The following is a 21,300-nucleotide window of genomic DNA, read 5'->3' on the forward strand; positions in this document are numbered from 1 at the left end:
AGGGTAAAGCAACTACTGAAAACAACTCTATCTGACTTTGGAACATGTAGGGTCCCTAAGGAAACAGGATTCATCTCAAATAAAGATTTTGATAAAGGAACCACCTATATACCTGTGGCCAAGTTTAAGAGAATCACAAAGATACGGAGGTGTGTAGAGATGACCAATAATGCATATCATTAACATCCCTGGGGCTAACTGGGTAAGAGAATCAAAGATAGTTACTGGAGCATAGTGAGAGCTAGAGGTAGGAGAAGCATCCAGAAAGATCTACTTCAGAGACAGAGGCATGGCACCTAGACCTCTCCCTTTTTCCACCCTCTCACCTCCTCCTGCCTGTGTTCTCCTTGGGCTGCACTCTACTAGAAGCCAGCCCACAAAGGAGCCTGGGTAACGCAATTTCCAGAGTCAGTATTTTAGATTTCAAAATAGGTCAAAAAAGGGAAGTGCAAGGTTGGAGGCAGGTGGCCGGGGTGACAAGCAAATACATACACTAACCAATTGGCTCTCTGCATAGCAAGAATGTCCCAGTTTTCAAATGGAGGCTCAGCCTTTGCCTGCTATGGTCCATTTTTGGGAGACAATTCACCTTGCTAAGAAAAGGCAATATCCTCATAAAATATCTGACAAACCCTATTAAAAATAAAATATTTTCATGTGTATGCACCCCATTTTTGCAGTGTTTTTTATTTCTTCTTGAAATGAACTAAGAATATATTATATAACATTTCCTTTAAATAGTGTTTAACTTAACATGTCCCTGGGAACTTTAGTTTTATTATGTATAAAATGTGTTTAAAAAGTACAAATAATTTTGAACTATAACTATATAACTAATGAATAACCCTAATTCACCCATTAAAATATATGCCTGGAAACTTTTTATCTCTTTATTTTTTCACAAACTAATAACTTACAACGTTCTCTCCATTAATCATATTATAATATGTGGTCATGGTCTTAATGTAGTTATTGGCCTCTCTTAAGCTATGGATAAACAATAATTAAACTACATAAAGATAAGGAACAATCACTGAATGACTTAACCTGTCATTCCCAACTTTTTGTATTCACACTCTAGCCTTTCCTTTCACCCTCGTCCTTTAGGATTCTTCACCATCCTGTGTGTGAGCCAGTTTTAGTTCCTCCTGCACAGAGGCCAGGGATGTGTATTCTGTGCTTTTGCACCCTTGTTGCTCCAGTTTGAATGCCTATTCTGCATAGTCAGAGCTGCTTTCCGACTAATTTTCCTGCGAATAGTCTCCTTATATTTGATACTGCCTCCCCCTCACCCCCACCCCGCCCCACTGCTGACAGGGTTATCTTAATAAAAGCAAATGTGAGTATGCTGTTTGTCCTCCTAATAGCCAACTCTGACTCTCAAATGCCCACAGGATAAAAAGTCTAAGCTTCTTAACTTGGCAAAAAACGAATTTGCAGTCATTTTCAAACTCACTTCTCTGGCCTCATCTTCTCCAGCATTGTGTCCCACACACTCTATGCCCATCCAGAGCAAGGCCATAGGCTATTATTTCCTTCTAGCTTTGTTTATAATGTGCCCGGATGTCTCTTCTTTTTGTTAATCCTTTTGACAAACTCCATTCACCCATCTATCCATTTATCCATCCATCCATCCATCCATCCATCCATCCATCCATCCACCCACCCATCCATCTATCCATCTCCTTATCCATCTGTCTTTCTATTCATCTATTAATCCATTCAGTCTCTGATTAATTCATTCATTTCCCCAATTTAATTATCAACTAACCCCTAATTTTGATCAGGGAATCTTTTAGGAGCTGGAGATTCAATGGTGAACAGAGCCAGACATTCCTTGTCAGCATGAAGTTAGTTTGGTCTAGTTGATGGTGATAGATATTTATTAAACAACCTCATCACTGTGGTTACAAACAAAGATAAATATTGTTATGAAGAAAAACAAGTCTTATGAGAGGACTAACAAGGCCATCTGCCTTTGACTAATGCTGATAGTCAGAAGGGTACACACAAGAAATCTCTCCTGAGAAAATGATCCTTAAGCTAAGATATGAAGATGGGAAGGAGATAACTTGGCTGGAATGGGAAGAGAAAAGAAAAACATATCAATTAGAGAGAATGCATAGACAAAAACTTTGTAGCAGATAAGAACATGACACATTTGAGAAGAAGAGTAAACAATGGACCAGAGAGACCTAAAAGGGAAGATGTACAATAATTTAATGAAGAAAAGAAATACACAGATACGAGACCATGCAAGACATTGCGAACTCTGGGGAGGAAGCTTTGGCTTTATTCAAATACCCATATAAAGCTATTGTCTGTGGAAGGAAGAAAGGTGAGGTGATCAAGTTTCCACTTTATCACTTTGGCTACCATCAGAAAACTGGAGAAGCATCAGGGTGGAAGCAGGACAAACAGTGAGAGGTTAGTTCCCCAGTCCAGTGAGAGAGGACAGTGACTTGAACATTGATAGAGTAGTAGAAATAGAGAAAAGAGAGCAGAATTATCAGATAATTGGGAAGAAATAGGCAAGATAAGATAAAGAAGACTCAAGGACTACTTCGGGGTTTTGGACTTGAGCAGCTGATAGATCCATTCACTGAGGCAAATACTTATTACGTTAACCCAGCTTAAATGTCATCTACATAAAATTTTCCTTGATTTTAATAGAGCAAATTTAAATGTTTCTTCCCTATGCCCTGTGGCTACCACAAAGACTTATCCATAACTTATTGTTTATGAAGTTTATTAAGTTTGAAAGAGTTGATTTTATGCTTCTTCCTGTTACTTGCACCAAGCAAGTAAAAAGGCTCAATTTACTTGAACCAAGCAAGTAGGGGCTCAATAATAATGAATAGATGCATAAAATTCTTTTATAGTTTATATAAAGGAGCTACTCTTCTAAAGTAAAGATACACACATTCAAATTATTGAATATAGATGAAATCTAAGAGATGCTTTGGGCTAAACCTGTTCTTTCAAAATAAAATAATGGATGCCCTGGGATCTTAATTTGTTCAGTTTTAAATATTTAGAAAATGTAGAGCTAGACTAGGGCCCTTCTTCCCCTCTTCTTGTATGATGACTATTCTGCTTCTGTACTTGTCTCCTCTGGTGTTTCTCTCTGATGGTAAAGATAAGTCTACCTCCTCTGATTTTAGTTATGGTTTTCCCCTAGGGTTAGTGACTTCTGTACACTCTGGCTTGAGCATGACTGAACCATAGGAGTTATACCTTATCTATAATTGTTTACGGGTCAAGTCCACAAATAGGTACAGAAAAATAAAGGAGAACAAAATAGATATATTTTAAGAAGTATAATGAGGAATGAATTGATGACTGTTACTGGGTATTTTATTAATTATAATTTAATATAAAATGACAATCACAATTGCATAGTGATGTATATTTGAAGCGACTTTACAGATTACATTTTGAAGATATATTATGGGCATGATCTGGCAACTTTATTGCAATCTAAATTGAATTTTCTCTGCTGTCTCCTTCCCTCTATTCATCCCTGCCCCATTTAACAGATCTGGAATAAGATATCTAAAGCACAGTGACACATAAAAAGAGAAGAGAAGAAAGGTTACATACTTTTTTATATTTGAACTAACCTTTATATTAGTCCATTTTGTCTCCATATTCATGTTTGTAGATATAAAAATGTGCATTTCTCAATAGTGTGCAAAGTATTTCTAAATGTTACATATATGTTTTATATATATATAGACATATATATATATATGTATGTCTTAGCCAATCAAAGGCACCAAAAATGTTATACTCTATGTAATTTTCTTATAGCACCAAATAATAAACAAATCTTTCTTCTTGAAATCTAACATAATCAGAGGAAACATTGAGTACAGAAGGCAAGCCCTACTCTAAGAGGGTAGTTGTTTGATAATGGGGTGAGAACATGGAAGCTGTGTCTTGTAGCTTTTTCACAGGGTATTACACTGATGACAATAATGATTATGAATATCACAGTCACTGTTTCTATTTCTTTTACATATCTGGCATATGCCTCATTTTATTGAATTCTCACTTAGGTGTACATATGATTTGTATCCTTGTTTAATGTATGAGGTAACTAAGATCTAAAAGAGAGAATCAAGTTACTTACTCAAGTTTCACAATCTAGAAGAGGTTGAATATTGACTTGGAAACCTATCTCTAAGCTCCCAGAATCTGAAATCTTAGCAAGTCATTTCTCTATTAGTTATTCTTCAAATTCCAACTCAGTGATCCCAAGTAGTTTTCTATTCACTTTTGTTTGATTTTCTTACTCGAAGAAATGTAAGGGTTTAAAATAACAGAGTCATGACCATCTTTAGCTTGTCCACCCAGCACCTGATTCTCTGTGAATTGCCCTTCAGGGCTTCAGTGAACATGATCTCTGTGTTCTCTTTCTACAGTGGGCCCTTGCCTTCTAGATGCAGGGCTGAACGTTTGCTCCAGGGCTGGTCAGCACACCTCCTTCCAGGAGAGAGAGAAGGAGCAGTATCTCTCTGATGCTGGAACATGTATCATGCAAAATTGGTCCATGCCTTTCCTCTGCCACCTGAAGAAGTAGCGAGTAGAGCACAGACTACAAGGGGAGGCTTTGTTCCAGTTGTGACTGAATTCTACAAAAACTTCTGTCCTACTTTATTTTATTTCTTGAGACATCTCAAGATCCTTATAATAAATTGCCTTTTCATTTTAGCTACTTCACATTCGGTATCTGTAACTTTTAACCCAAGGGAAAATCTCAGCCTGGCTACTGTAGTCCTGAGCTAGTCTTCAAATTTTTGACTCTCATCATAATTAAATAAGAAGTCCTCAATTTTCCATTATTAATTCATTATCAAATATGATCAAACATCTATTCTTTGACAGCATACTAAATATTGGGAATATAAATATAAAGAAAAAACAGTCCCTGCCTGAAAGAAATTGCCACTAGATTGGGCTGGGTTAGAGGTTAGATTTTCTTACCTGACTCAGACCAGTCTTATTTGGGGAGCAGGGAGTCATTCTCTTTGCTGGCATAGCAACTTTTCTTTCTTTTGTGAAACAAGTTCACAATTAGGGCTGGCCTTAGACAGTCATGAAGCAGGCAAAATTTCAGGGTCTTCAACATCCACTTTACGGCAACTTTTTTTCACCTGACCCCAAGTCTATGATTGCAAAGCCCTTATGGTTTTCTTTGAATACCAAGGTTCACTCAGTTGATATCTCCAGGAGGCCTCTATATTCCTCATAATCTGTATTCCTTCCAGTAGCAAAAGATTCCAGGCCTGGGTCTCATTCACTTGATGTTTGATTTTTACTTGATGAAGGCTAGCTAATAGGATGAACCAACATATGGAAAAGTATCAGTGGAAATGATTGAATCTGCATAGCTTTGGTAAGCTGTAAATCAGGGCAAATAATGTTGAGGCTTTGGACTCACAGATAAGCTATTTGTTAAGATATTTTTTAGTAGATGAAAGCAATGAGACTTTTCAAGCATAGCTGGAGACATGCATTTATATATTAAAACTTCTTTCAGTAAATAGAGATGTTTACAGTTTGTGTGTAATTAATCATTGATCATATAAAATCTGTGTTATCTATGCTATTAACAATTAGATCTCTTTAGAGACTAGCATTTCTGACAATATCCAGGAAAAACCTTCTGTTCAAACATGAATTAACTATAGGGTTAAAAAGTTTGAAGGAATTTTTTAAAGCTAGAAGCTTTAAAATGTTTCTCATGCTATTAGTTATGCAATAGATCAAGAAGAAAAATAAAATAACTCACCAAAATTCCACTTATTGAAAAGCAGAAAGTTTCAGACAGATGTTCCAAATGACAGGAGTTTCCTTTCAAAAGTGTAGTCTGATTAGAAATATAAGAAGTTAGAGGTGATAGGAGAGCAGTAATGATGTATTTGCACATAAAAGAGCAGAGATAAAAACTTACAAATCTGAAATTACCTCTAGGTGACTTGGCTAAGAGACAAAACTTGACAATATACTACTGTATATCCAAATTGTACTTTTAGAGTTTTATTTTTTAAAAAAGTTTATGAAGTTTTTAAGAAACCATAGTTAAATATTTTAAAGCTCTAGTGTTTTGTATTTCTACTCTTTAGCCCTTTTTCTCATAGATGAACTTTGGCTCCTGTATCTCCATCCTAGGAACAGGAAGGATTTTGACACCCTTTCTAATTCAGCAAGTAATCCACTTCAACTTGAAACTTGTATTTTTAGAATTGGCCCCTCTAAACATGACTACTTTAAGTACCACTTTTCAATTGCCTTATGATACTACTTTTCAATTGCCTTATGATAATTCATGTATGAAATGACATTCAATTGTTAAATATAATTCTTAGTCAACCAAATTTGTTGACTAATTTAAATGTAGCTCACCCAACGTGCAAGATCTATTATGCTGTTTTCTTCTGAAATACAGTAAAAAATAATAATAATAATAAAGTCACAGTTTTCAACTGGTGCACTCAAGCCTTATTATCCTGATCATGAGTTTGAGGACAAAGTGAGCTAAAAGTAAGTACCTATTGATATCTTACCTTCCTCATGATTGACTCAATATGTTACTTTTTTTTTTAGTGGGTAGTATTCTAAGTTACAAATGGGCTTGCATTTATCATTTCATTTGCATTTTAATTTATATTCATTTTTTAAGTGGGAAGCAAATCAACAACTTCAAGTTCCATTGATATGATTGACAATATAGCAATATCCTGTTTTTATTTAGAGACCATCTGCTTTCAGATTGTCAAGAATCCAATTAATTGAATCTTCATATGATTCCTTAAATGTACATAAGGGACAGGTTGTCTTTTGGTTTCATTTAGAGAACTGATCAGTTTTACTTTTTTGTTTAAGGTTAAAGAGAAATGGAATGAAATAGAGATGAAGAGAGGCAGAGACAGAGTTCAGTTGCTCTATTGCCCATGAAGAACAGCATGAATGAAGCAGAACATTTACCACTGAGGTAGAGAATTAGAAAGCATGCCACTTAAGACAAAATGAACATCAAGTTACTGTTTTTCATGAGAAGTTAAGAAACGTTAACTCAATTTGAAAAGAGAAAAGTGATAAATATGCATTTTGACTTCTAACATAATACCCTGCTTTCTGTGTTTCTACAACTGTCCAAAATGACCAGGCCACAGCATACTTGGTATATCTGATACCCAGGTGGGTACAACTCCCTCTTCTCTGTAATAAAATTGATTTCAATAATACTAATGGAACAAGAGATAACAATTATTTCCTTTCTTCATCTTTAGTTTTGAAACAATTGACATTTAAAAGAAGAAGATATTGACCGTAACAATGTCATCCTAGTCGTGATAGTATACGGTTTTGCAAGGTGTTATCATTGAGGGAACTTGGCAAGATATACACAGGATCTCTCTGTATTTTTTCTTATGGCATGTGAACCTAAAATAATCACAAAATAATATTTTTAATTTTAAAAAATAGATAAACTGAAAACATATGTGACACAAGCACTGACTTCATGTTTTTTTCTATTTCCCTAATGTTAGTATACATACCCATACACAGTATATGTTTACACATTTGTCATCACTGTGTACAATTTTACACTGCTTACTTTTTATCATTAATAAATGACATATTTTCCCTATTACATAGTCCTAATAAACAGTAATCATTAATGATGAGTGCACAGTCATGCTGATTGGCCATAATTACCCTTTTTTGAAATCAAAATGTCCATTTTTCATTCTAGAGTAGAATTTGAACTATAATTGATATAGTTTGGATGTTGTCTCCTCTAAATCCCCAGTGTTGGAGGTGGTACCTGGTGGAAGGTACTTGGGTCATGAGGTGGATCCCTTAATAGCTTGGTACTGTCCTAGAGATCGTGAGTGAGTTCTCTCACCACCTGGTTGTTCAAAAGTGTGTGGTGTCTTCTCCTCACCAACCTTCCACCATGACTCTCTCTGGCCATCCTGATCATCCCTTTGACTGATGACTTACAGTGACCCATTACATTAGTGGCACCATATTGATTGGACAAGGCAAGCAAGAGGTAACTAGCAGATGACTGGCATGATTTGGTAAGAGCACAATCACTCCAGAGAGTAGGAGATAAATCCTAAGAGGACTTAGGAACCTATTGGTCAGGAAAGGTTTTAAGGTCCTTATGAGCAACGGATGTGCTTGAATATTCCTCCTAGAGTGAAAGAAAAACTGATGCATCTTGTATCCTCAACTACAAAGAAGAAGACACAGTGCCTGGCAGACTTTTTGGGATTCTTGTGTTAGCATATTCCATGCAGAACTTATCAATATGCTCCTGCTTTTGCCATGTGAGCTGCCTACTTCAGCTTTGCCTTCTGCCATGAGTAAAAGCTCTCTGAGGCCTCCCCAGAAGCCAAGTAGATGCCAGTGTCAAGCTTGCACAGCCTGCAGAACCATGAACCAATTAAGCTTCTTTTCTTTAAAAACTACCCAGTCTCAGGTAATTCTTTATAGCAATGCAAGAATGGCCTAACACAATAGTAAAAGAAATAAATTAGATAAGAAAAGTACATTGAAGACCTAAACTTCCTTAAGGCAGGAGGTAACAAAGGCCAGGGAATTTTATTGTCTAAAAGCTATGGAATTTTATAATTTGATATTTCAACAGAAGGTTTCTATCAAATATGCTACAGTTAATATTTTTATTTTTATATTTATGAAAATTAAAAAGAATTTGCCTGTGATGAGCACATGGAATTTCATTATATTATTATCTACCTCTGTTTATATTTAAACTTCCAATATTCAAAAGATTTTTTTTTAAAAAAAGAATTTGCTGTAAAAGATTTTTTCAATACCCTTGGGAAGATCTTAAAATATCTCTTGGTCAGCAGGCCACCATTAGTCCACATAGCACATTTGTGATAATTTTTTGAAAGTATCTTTTCCTAACTGTCATAGGCAAGGATACACAAGGACTAAAGGTAATGCTCTGTTTTGGATGGGACCCTGGAACAAAAAAGGACCTTAGGTAAAAATTAAGAAAATCTGAATAAACTGTAGGTTTAGTTAATAATAATGTATTGGTTAATTAATTGTAACAAATATACCATTATAATGTAAGATGTAACTAATAAGAGAAACTAAAAATTTATTTAAGAAAGAAGGGGAAATGTCATATGAATGATATCTAAATTCAGTAATGTATTTCACGGATAAACTAAAATCTGCACTTACCAAATGAAAATATTGCACCCCACGGTTCACATTTTTTCTGTCTTGAATACTAAACACACATGAAAATCCCAAGTGGCCACATACAATGGCAGACGTAAAGTAACTTAGGTTCTGTTTCATTTTTTTTTTTTTTTTAATAATCACTGTTCAAATGCAGGAATATAAAGTAGCCCTGAATTTGGTGACAGAAACTGAATCTGAAGGAAACTTCAGTAATTCTATGCCTTATTAAGCTTGCTGTCTTAATTAAGCACATGTAGCTGATCCTCATTTTTTTTTTTTTTTTTTTCGAGTCATGAGCCAACTGGAACCAGGAATTCTGAGAATTATCTTCAATTATATAAGTTATATCATACTTAAGTTATGTGTTTATTAAAGAAAAAAATAAAATAATGAAGTAAAAAAAAATTTAGCTATGTGAAATACTTAATAGTAACTGTAACAGTTCTTTAGAACTTACATCAAAATAGTTTTTAGAGGGTGATTTTAGAGGCTATTTTATCAAATCACTTACTATTGCTGGTATATGGTGAAAAGCAAATCAACTTGTAGGTAGCTTATTTTTTGTTTAAAATTCTCATATGATTTCCCTTCCTTTCTTGCATCCTGGGCTCATGGTTTCTACCACTTTATCTTTCATATGCCATTGAGCCAGACACAACTTTAGATACCAGAGATACAGCAATTTTCTTCTCTCTTGAAGCTTACATTTAAGTGAAAGGCTTATATGGTAAATAAGCAAATTATCAAATAAAGAGATAATTTCACATATTGATAAGTTCAGCATGGAATATGCTAACACGAGAATCCCAAAAAGCCTGCCAGGCACTGTGTCTTCTTTCTGGTTGAGGATACAAGATGCATCAGTTTTCTTTCACTCTAGGAGGAATATCCAAGCATATCCATTACCCATAAGGACCTTAAAATCTTCCTGACCAATAGTTTCCTAAGTCCTCTTAGGATTTATCTCCTACTCTCTGGAGTGATTGTGTTCTTACCAAATCATGCCAGTCATCTGCTAGTTACCTCTTGCTTGCCTTGTCCAATCAACATGATGCCACTAATGTAATGGGTCACTGTAAATCATCAGTCAAAGGGATGATCAGGATGGCCAGATGTTTTCAGATTCTATTATGACACAAGGAAGAGAGTTAATGTATTCCTAAGGTAAAAATGCAAATGGATATTTTTGTTGTTTCTGATCCTTCTTTTTCATTGGGATTGAAAAGAATGCATTTTCTAGCTCAAAGGCCTTATGTCAGGCACTTTATTTATCTGTTTTATTTATCTGCTTTAGTAATGATACCACATCCAGCTCAGTAGATGGAAAGGACTCCAACATGGTTAGGCCTGAGACCATAAGTACTTATTCTTCAGTTTCTACAGGGACAGGAACAGTGACCTAAGTGGAAATATGATAGGTCCACCAAGTCTTCATCCTCTGGGTCTTCAATAGTGGTTCTAATTTCTGTCATCTCCTACCCCTCTGCACTGAGAATGCAATGTTTTGAATTACATTACTATCTTGGCCAGGAGTGGGAGGCAGCTTCAGAGGTTTCCACTCAATTTTCCCCATAGGAAGGATCCAACATGGTATTTTTTCCTAATTGCCAATATATCTGTTCCAGTTTTATTGGGAAGAAGATCACTGGGGTCCACTCTAAGCTGAACTTTAGTCAGGATTTCATGTATTACTCAGCCCCTATAAGCCTCTAGTCTAACAGGGGAAGCCATGATGATATTTTGTCTCTGGGTATCAGTGTCAACTTTGACACTGTGTCCTAGAGTTTTCCTAAAGCCTGGGTATTTCCTTTCCTCAGTGTATGGTCACCTTAATAAAAATGGATCAGTGCAATGTTGAGGGGGATTATTATGTCCCTGTGGAAGAGCAATGAGGGAAATCATCATAATCTATAATGCTGCTAGGTGTCCTAAGGGCTGCCACTTCAGTCAGTAGCTTCTGAATCTGAAAACTGACTTGGATCTGGAACTGGAAAATATATCATGACTTTTTATTGAGTGATTACACACTTTCAGTTTTTTGATTATAGATATTAAACAGCAACTTGTTGGCTACTCTCTTGGAAATTTTGGCCCTAGGAGCACTATGGTCTATTAATCATCTCCAAAACTCCCCACAGGCCTTGGCCAAATCCCTGCTTTGCCAACTGTTATGGTAGTAGTATCCCATGACACCTGAAAGTTAAGCATGACCACCTGGCCTCTTTCACTTGGCATCCTTTCATACCCATGGATATTACGAGCTATCCCTGACTCTCCAATCTCCAGCTCTGGCTGGGGGAACAGAGCCACCAGTGAAATTTGGGTGGCCCTCTCATCAGTGCATTCCTGTCGGTCTTGGTTAAAGGTTTGTCCTCCTGTGGGACATAATCTGCTGATGGATTTTCTGGCCTCATTTTATATATATATATGTATGTATATACCACCATGCCAACTTTACTCAGTCTCTTCACTCTTTCCTCTACCGTCTTCTAATCTTCTAGGGCAGCTTGGACACCTCTTCTGCATTAATCATTGGCCATCACTTTTCACAGGCCTCTAAATGTCACCCTAAGAGAGTTTTCCCTATCCTAGGGGTAGATGCTAGACTATTAAATCTTATATCCTGAGAAAGTATCCCTAAGTCATTGGAGTTCGGCATTTCAAGTCTTATATTCCAGCTTCTTTCATCAAGCACTCTCAAGAGCCAATCCCAGTGTTGCTCCTCTGACTCCTGCGAGGTTATGCTTGCTCATATTTGCAGTTCTACATCTCTTTTCTCCCTTTCAAGGCCCGGAACATCTTAAGGATGGAATTTAACCTTAGTTTCTGTCTTGCAGTCAGGTGAGGAGGTGAGAATGTCTGAGCAGAAAACCTGTTGCCTTGCAGAGGAGGAGCTTCAGAGCTTTTTTCCAGCATATAATAAGTGATAATTCTGAAAAAGTTTGGATAATTTCTGCAAATTCTGAGGCTTTGGATCAGAAGCCAACGTCTTCATAGACATCCATGCAACTATGGATCCATGCATAGCAGATCTGCTTTGACTGAGCACTTAGACATTTTGGGGGCTCTGCATCTCTAGGTATTAAATCATCTGTGTCTGTTCTTCTACTTAGTCTTTGTTTGTTAACATCCCTCAGTTTCTCATCATCCTTCTGCAGGGCATCAATAAAACCTAGTGGACAGCAGCCATCTCTGCTGTTTTTATAGGCATTGTTCCCTCATAATTTTCATATTTTTGAATCATTATACCTGCAAGAGCTTTCTCCTCCACTGGGATATTTTTCCCCCAGGTCACCTCAGTGAAATATTTGGAAATTGGAACATTACTGTGTACAAGGTGAACCTAGAATTAATGGCTTCCTCTTTGCCAACCAGTTGGTGGGTGAGCCTGTTCCAATACAAGTACAATACTACTTATATGAGTTTGAGTTTTCCAAGAAACAGACAATGAGATGGGATTAGAAGTTCAAGAGGTTTATTAAAAGGCCTAGTGATATTTAAAGGCAGACATTCCAGGATCCTGTGGCAGAGATGGATAATCAGTGGAGCTGGTGAGAACAAGGGTAGCAAAAAAAAAAAAAAAAAAAAAGTGGGGGGGGGGGCGAGGGGGCTTTTTCCAAAAGAAGCAACACTGCCCTCTGCCATGACAAGTAGGAGCATAGGGAGAATAGGCAGAATTTGTGTGAGTGGCAGCTAAAATGTGGGCAGCTGTGGCAATCAGCTGGGCTTTAACTGGAATTGACAGAGCCTCTCTTGAAGGTAGCATGAGCATGTGTAGGGTTTCTTAATAGGCTGATTAGTATGTGCCTCGGTTTGTAGAATAGCAGGGATACCTAGAAACAGGAAAAAAAAACAAACAAAACATGTTTTGAAACCGATAGTTGGGAAAAAAAAATCATATTAAGTGAAAAATCACAACTGTTCAAATTCCTTAGTCTTAGTATGTTCAGTCTATTTTAAATTACATATGGTGGGAAAGGGAGGATGTCCGCTATAGTTATTGTTTAACAGCATGATTCTGGAATGTTAGTCAAAGGAATAAGATAAGAAAAAATATAATATTAGAAATAAAATATATTGTTTAACATAATTATCCACTAAAACAACTCAAAATGAGCAATGGGAAATAGAACTAAATTCAATTTTAAAATGCTTAGCATTTATATATAAATACATATTACTAAAAATCATTGCAATAATTGGATTACATGATTACATAAATATGTTCCTGAATATTGAATTTCCATAGTACTACTATAGGCATTTTTCTCAAATTAAGTTGTACATTCTATGAAATTCAAATTTAACGCAGTATTTTAAATAATTTATCAACATATTTTGAAATTCACATAAAAAAAGGAACAAACATAGCATATTAAAAGTAAAACATAAGAGGGATACTTCTATTCCTACATATTACAGCATATTATAAAGTCAGAGGTACTCAGGAAGTACAGTCTTATTCCCAATGCAGACTTATAGATAAATGAATGAGAATAGATAGCATAAAACTGGTCTTTAGGTTTATTATTTATTTTGTCTTTGTTAATAAAGATGGCATCCAAAATTAGTGGGGAAAATATAACATCAATAAATCATACTGTGAAACACAACTTTATGGACTTAAGAACAATTGTTATTCAGAGTATCATTTAAAATGACTTGACATGACTACCATGTTAAGAGTGTAATTAATATCCTTATTCTAGGGGTACCCTGTTTTCTGAGAGCTGAAGATGTTGCTGGGATGTGGGACTTTCTGGTGTAAGAGTGGGACAATTTTGGTTATCCTAGATAATGCCAAAGTAGGAATTTGAAGATCGTGGTGTAAAGAACTGATGAGACAGTTTATAAGATAATCAGTAGATAAAAGCAGAATTTCCTGTTGAAGTTCTAGGGTCAGAGGGTGAGTAGGCAGTTAAATTATGCAGGACCTTGTGGGATGAAGAAAGAATATTGGAGTTTGATTCAAGTGATTGGCCCCCAGCGAGGGTTTTTCAAGGGGGAGTGACTCATGTGTTTCCATATGGTACCAAGAATTTTTCCAGCTGTCATGAAGAGAATAGAGGTGCCCACTTCTTCCTAGACAACAGATTGGGAGGAACTGCACCAAAACATTTCTATGGCTATTTTTGAATGGTGAGACTTGTTTTCCTTGTTTTTAAATATTACTTTTTTGAATGAATTTTTTTTACTGTCATGCATTACTGTTTGAAACAATTGCTTTTATTTAAAAGTAAGTTTTGTAATGTGATCTGAAGATAGAGAGAAAAAGATAATAAAGGAACTCACGTTCCCATTTAATTAAATATGTCTAATAAAATGTGACTTTTTATCAAAGTTTATAATTCACTTAAGCCAACTGAATAAAGTTCAAAACCACCCTCCCTAACCCACACATTTTTCCTAAGAGGCCAGACTCCAGACTTTGATCTGGAATTCAAAGTCCATTCATCTGAATATAATGAAAAAGGACAATTTAGATGTAAAAGCAGCAAAAATCAATTTGCCTATATCAGCCAAGATATGGTAACTATATAGTTTTACTTCAAAGGTTTAGAAATATGTCAGTAATGCTGAGATTAAAATTATATAGACCTGGACAAATAACAGATTCAACTCTTCTCTACTGTGGACATTCACAAATTCTGAAGTTCTAATTCAGATTAAAATTAAAAATAAAACAATGTCCTTTCTCAAGAACAGTAGTACAGCCTTTTTATCCTTTTGCTAATGTCTCATGGAGACTCATGAAGACTATCATAGATTCAGTAGTTTGAAGTAATATTATTAAACATTTAATCTAATGACATATTTGATATTTCTAACAAGGCACTTTGTAGGGTTCAGCATTGGAACATCAATAGCAATGATTACATACACACGCGTGCACACACACAGTTAATTTGTGAAATTTACCAAATCGAAAAGAGCTTCTCAGTAAAAACGAACCATAAGTGTTTTCAATGTTAATGACCACCGAGTTTTTATTTTCTTTCTTTTTTTTTCCTTATCCTTACTCGTGGATAATGATAGTGTCAGTTGTATCACTTGAAATTATGAAAGATAATGGCTAGGTAATTACTTGTTTTTCTGCATGCCCATGTCATTACAAATTAGTGAAGTCCACCTCAAATTGTCAGCATCCAGCTCCATTGATCTCTTAGTTAGTTTCTAAAAGCAGGAAGTTACAGCGATGTGCAGTTAATGCTGGCGGCTGCAAATAGACTGCCTACAGGTCTGTTTTTGTAAAGAAAATTTTCAATTAGTGAAAGCCATGGGCATCAGCTTTCAAAAAAAGGAAAAAGAACTTCCCTATATATCTTTGATCTTTTCTGCTACATCATGTTTTTTCATAAAAGAGAGTTACAGTGCTCCTGCTTTTACAGCTTCTACAAAATAATTTCATTTTCCAGCCAGCAAGATTAAAGACTCAGAACCTTTTATTTAAATAATGGTGCAGGAACAAAATGTTAAATTTAGATCGTGTTTCTAAGAGATTTCACTAGATTAAAATTAGCTAAGAAGTAATAAAGTAAGTGAAAGAACGGATTTCATTCACTTTTTTAAATTGATAGTATCAATATTTCATAGATTGGCTTTGTGTGATCATTCCTTCCTGATCTTTCTCTGCCTTGCCATCACTTTATGAAACTATTGTTGCTTTTAGAGGTTTCCTTGATTCGTGAAATCTCCTTTAAAAATATCGTTTTCAATCTCTGTTTTTTATCTAATGGGGGAAATCTTTGTGGCAGCAGAGAAGAGACTCTGGATCTCGTCCCTGTTTCCATCAGCCATGCATTCCCACATACTCATATTTTATTTCTCACTCCCTCATTAAGAAAAATGCAGTGGTTTCTGTCAGGTGGAGGTTGTACAGAATGTAGACACTTAGAAGGTCCACACTTAGATGTTGGACTCTCACGAGAGAAAAGTAATCTCAGGGGAATCATAGCCCTGACAAGGTATCAAAAGGACATGGACATAGCCTGGAATTGGGGAAAAATGTTTTAAAAAAATTTAATTTAATATTAAATTCTGGGATGCATATGCAGGATGCGCAGGTTTGCTACATAAGTATACATGTGCCATGGTGGTTTGCTGTACCTATCAAACCATCACATAGGTATTAAGCCCCACATGCATTAGCTATTTATCCTGATGCTCTTCCTCCCCCGGACCTCCCAACAGGACCTAGTGTATGTTGTTCTCTTCCATGTGTCTTTGTGTTCTCATTGTTCAGCTCCCACTCATAAGTGAGAATGTGCAGTTTTTGATTTTCTATTCCCGTTATAGTTTGCTGAGGATAATGGCTTCCAGCTCCATCCATGTCCCTGCAAAGGACATGATCTTGTTCCTTTTTATGGCAGCATAGTATTCCATGGTGTATACGTATGGTGTATACGTACCACATTTCCTTCATCCAGTCTATCACTGAAGGGCATTTAGAGATTTCTGAGAGCACTTTGAGTTTTCAGTTTCTAGCATAGAGCTCTGTGAAGAAGAGGCACTCTGTATGGGTGATTGTATTAGGTTGTGTAAGAGGGTTTCACTATCTCTCTATTAAAAATGAAAAGCAGTCAATATCTCTATCAATCACAGGCTTTTAATAATAAGTGCGAGCCTCCCTGGTGTCTAAACAATAGTTTAGTTCCACAGTCAATCCTTCACATGGAGATTATTAGGATGGGTAGTCTTGCAGGACTTACTGTGTATGCAGTATCCGAGGGAAATAAATGAATGTCAACAGTTTTACTTTGCACAAGTGTGAGAAAATTTACAAATGTAAATAGTTAAGTGTTAATAGTGGTAAGGAAAATCTACCAGTAACATTTTTATAAGTAATGGATAATAAGGAGAAAAGAAAGCTTTAGAATTTGTAGGATAATGTAATGGTAATTTTAATTAAGTGATTCAAATTATGTATAATTTATGCTGAATTCTGAAGAATAATAATTATTATTACTTAAATTTCAAGTTAGCATTGTTGTAAGTTTTATTTGGTTTGAACAGTATATCATCTGTACAGGCTCAGTATTTCTGCTTTGTCTTTCTGTAATGTGGTTGATTCATATATTAGAAACAATTATAGAAAATATTGGTTCAGAAAATATCTATGGAAAGACAATAAGAAAAAGTTGATACGGTTTTCATGAAAAAAAAAACCACTGTGATTTAATGTGCTTTCATGTCTAGTCTCTGTATTCTCTATTTTCACCTGTTCAAACAAAAAAAGTCTTGGATAAGCTTTGTTGTATAACAAAAAAAGATGGAAAAGAAAATTCTCTTGAAGTTAAAATTAACTACAAATTACATCCTAAATGGAGGAGCTTTAGGCCGAGCCAATATTTCTCGGTGTGCGTTCTGCACAATCTCTTGCTACAAGTAACTCTATTAAAAACCTTCCATGGTCAAATACATGAAGGAAATTTCACTCTTAATATAGTTAAATATGTTTATGTTAATATGATAATCTGAAAGTCAAAAAAGGGATATATCTTGCAGAGTTTCCCAAACATACTTAAATGTAGTGGCTTTTTCTATTGTATGGCATCCTTGGTTGTCTGTGGACCAAAATTGTGAAACATGTTTTTCAGGTAATAATAGGTAATGCAGAAGTAAAAATGCAAAATTAGAATTATTTTTGTTTCCTCTTGTTTTTTAACATCCTATCCATCTTATACCTGAATTGCATTTTTTGTCTAACGCTTTTGTTTAACTTACTAATATTTTAGGACATTTTGTTCTAGTTATTGCTTCAAGGAAAGAAAATGGTTATCTAAAAGCTTTTTAAATTAATTGTGTGGGTCCCTAAATGCTTCTCTTCATTGTCATGTCTGGATCCTGTCTTGCCAAATCGAATATTTTATTGTGCTTCACAATAAGTCAGCTTAATTTAAAATAACTTACTCTTTATATCTTTAATTTATGTTTAGGTTAACTATTTTATAAGGACCTGTTCGTGAGAGTATAAGGTTATGTTTCTGATGTTGTTTGAACATTTAACATATAGAAAACTTTTACCTGGTAGTGTTAAAAAAAATAAGTGATTTGACATTTTTCATCTATGAAGGAAACCTGATTAAATGCCCAGTCTTTCCAGTTCTACTGTTTTATGAATTGATCAAATGTTACAATCTTTAACAGGTTTTCTAATGATATTAGCTATTTATTCATCTCAGCTATAGAACTATTTACTGGTTATTCCTTTTATTTGAGGATATATCCTCTAGCCTCTATTTTTATTCATCTTTAAAATGGAGTGCATCCTTACTTTGTTAACCTTTAAAATGTATGGCTCCAAGTGAAAACACAAAAGTAATTATATTGTTGATAAAATATAAAAATGTTTCTGTAGCAAACTACACATTTTTTTCACAAAACACTTGCATTTTGAAAGAATTTTTGACAGAGTTCCACATCAGCAGTTAATGGCAGAGTGCTTGGTGTGGGAGTCTTTGGAGAAGTGGAAAATTGGCTCTACAAATTAGAGACCGAGAGCAAGAAACCAAAAAACACAGTCATAGATGGGTGACACTACATTGGCAGCAAAGGTGAATATGTGGAGACTGACAGCCAGAAGTAGATAGATTTAGATCATCTTAAGACGACTAGATAAAAAAAGAAAATAGTCAAGACAGTTACATTAGAGTTGTATCACACTAGCTGTCTGTTGGCATTCCTATTACAGAACATTCTTTCATTTTCTGGGTATACCGATGACTGACAAAATGAACTAACTACAAGCCAATACTTGGTGGGCTAGGCCTCAAGCCAGTAGCAATGTTTATTTTTCAAACCATGAAATGCATTTGGCCTTCTTTAGTTACCAAGAAAAGAAGAAGAAAGAAGGAAAACTCGATTGGCACAAAGTGGCTTCATTTAGAAAATACAAATGATTATTCTGCCAAAACCTCATCCTATCCGATTTGGGGCCTCTGTAAGGGGGGAATTCTTAAAGGGCCATTTTTGGGTACCTATGTTAGTTTGTGTGCTTCATGTAAAATTATATTTCCAACAGTGTAACACACAATGCTTTTCATGTGAAATCAGATAATGGGTGTGATGTATTTTTTAGAATGGATAAGGCCCATTGTAATTCACTTTTTATAAAATGTGTGAATGTTGAGTTCTATACTATTAGGGACATAATATGCCTCAACCAATAAACTTTCCAAATACAGTTTGAGTCAATATATCAGGATCGTAGCAAAGATTTGCTGGATTTAGAATACATTTTCTCAAAAGCAGTTTAACCACGTATATGGAAATTCTCCTTCGAAGCTCTTCTCAATTTATTGCTAAACATTTCATTATTGTAGTTGCTCTGAGTACATATAAAAAGATGGGCAGTCCAGAAACATGGAAAACATAATGCTCTCTAGTAATTTTAAAAAGCTAATGAAGGGTTGGGCACAGTGGCTCATACTTGTAATACCAGCACACTGGGAGGTCAAGACGGGAGAATCATTTGACGTCAGGAGTTTGAGACCAGCCTGGTCAACATGGTGAAACTCCGTCTCCACTAAAAATACAAAAATATTAGCTAGGCATGGTGGCACACGCCTGTAATCCCAGCTATCCAGGAGGATGAGGCAGGAGAATCATATGAGCCCGGGTGAAGGAGGTTGCACTGAGCCAAGATTGCTCCACTGCACTCCAGCCTGGGTGACAGAGCAAGACTCCATCAAATAAATAAATAAATAAATACTAAAAAGCTAATGAAGATATTCCTTACAAAATATTTTACTTCATTTACTTCTAGTCCTTCCCAAATACGTGAATTTTAAAAAGGAACAATGATTGCAGGCTGTCAAAAAGTAAACTGCATCCAGAAACGTTTTCATTAAAGTTGGCAAATACTCTTTAGTCTTAAAATTATACCATTCATGTTTGATATATCATATCTATGCCACTAAATAATTTCTCAAGAATTTCAAATGTCTAGATAATACCCAGAATAAAATAAATGTTATAGAAGCACATATTTATTCTACACTTTTAGAAATATCCAGATATTGACTAAATTAGTTAGATGTGAGGGGCCTGGTGAATAGAGTATTCTAGGAGATATTTCTTCTGATTCTAAAGTATTTTTTAAACTATGTTAACTGCATTTTTTTTCGGTAGCCATCTGATCATAAGTTATGCTTATGTTATTTAATAAATTATGAATAAAAACATAATTTTATTTTTTAAGCACAATGTTTTTATTTAGTGGATGACTACTATGAACCTGCAATGTGATAGGTGCTTTTATGTGCATCACCAAGGCTTGACGATTATCCTGGAAAATGAGCAGCCTCGTACCATAGAAACGAAGAGTGGAAAAGGTTAAATCATTTTTTACTTAGCTGTAGAATAAAAATTTAAATTTAGTACCTGTTGTTTCTAAATTATACATTCCTCATTTTGTATCCTATCTTGCAATTTTATTAAAATACTAATGAAGAAATATACTTTTTATGGAACTATGTAGCAAAAGTGGTGATTATATGAAAGGTACTAGACTTTCCACTACATGTTTCATGCATTTCTACTACATGTTTGCCCTCCTCTTTCTTTCCCTTATCCCTGAATGATTTGGACAACAGTTAATATATCTAATACTTAAGATTGTCTACGTTTTATTTTGTTATCAGTATTGGTTAATTTGAACTTTATACAGTTAACTGATAATAAATGATCTAACACTATAGAATAACATCTACATAGGGCTAGACACAGTGGCTCATGCCTGTTATCCCAACACTTTGGGAGGCCGAGGCAGGCAGATCGCTTGAGGTTAGCAGTTCGAGACCAACCTGGCCAACATGTTGGAACACCATCTCTACTAAAAATACAAAAAAATCACTGGGCATGGTGGTGCATGCCTGTAAACCCAGCTACCTGGGAGACTGAGGCATGAGAATTGCTTGAACCCGGGAAGTGGAGGTTGCGTGAGCCAAGATCACCCCACTGCACTGCAGCCTGGGTGACAGAGCAAGACTCCATCTTAGAAAAAAAAAAAAAAAAACTATATAGAGTAATTATACACTTATGTATAATTATGAACAAATA

Source organism: Chlorocebus sabaeus, chromosome 10 (genome assembly GCF_047675955.1).
Source record: "Chlorocebus sabaeus isolate Y175 chromosome 10, mChlSab1.0.hap1, whole genome shotgun sequence".
NCBI classification, from domain to species: Eukaryota; Metazoa; Chordata; class Mammalia; order Primates; family Cercopithecidae; genus Chlorocebus; species Chlorocebus sabaeus.